The 411-nt window shown below is 30.2% G+C and overlaps 1 non-coding gene across 1 annotated transcript; it reads right to left on the bottom strand.

The window, feature by feature from the left end:
* Nucleotides 1-291: 291 nt before the first annotated feature.
* Nucleotides 292-363, bottom strand: TRNAT-GGU (transfer RNA threonine (anticodon GGU)). The gene has a single exon. It is a non-coding gene; the product is annotated as a tRNA-Thr (tRNA).
* Between the last annotated feature and the right edge of the window lie 48 nt (nucleotides 364-411).

Raw genomic sequence — 411 nt, 5'->3', positions numbered from 1 at the left:
AATAAAAAAAAGAGACTGATAAAAATGTTCTACTTTATAAATAGACTAAGTACTAAATAGACTAAGTAGAAATTGTTTACTAAAATTTGATTATCATTCATTAGAATGATAACAATAGTTTATTACAATTCAGAATTCTATTTTCTACTGAAATTAGACTCTTAGTTTTTTTTTTTTTCGAAAAAAGAACAACAACAATATCTCTATTCTGCATTCAAATACGAAAACTACAAAAGACCAATACTACTGCTGAGGTTTTGTTTTATGAGAATGAAAAAGGGTCGGGCTCAAAGCCCCTTATCGGATTTGAACCGATGACTTACGCCTTACCATGACGTTACTCTACCACTGAGTTAAAAAGGCTCCGCTTGATTCAATTCCTTATTCAGCAATAAACCAATATGAGTCTAG

The sequence above is a fragment of the Arachis stenosperma genome, chromosome 8 (genome assembly GCF_014773155.1).
Source record: "Arachis stenosperma cultivar V10309 chromosome 8, arast.V10309.gnm1.PFL2, whole genome shotgun sequence".
Lineage (NCBI taxonomy): Eukaryota > Viridiplantae > Streptophyta > Magnoliopsida > Fabales > Fabaceae > Arachis > Arachis stenosperma.
Note: the sequence above shows the minus strand (reverse complement) of the source record. Positions and strands in the feature narration are given on the sequence as shown.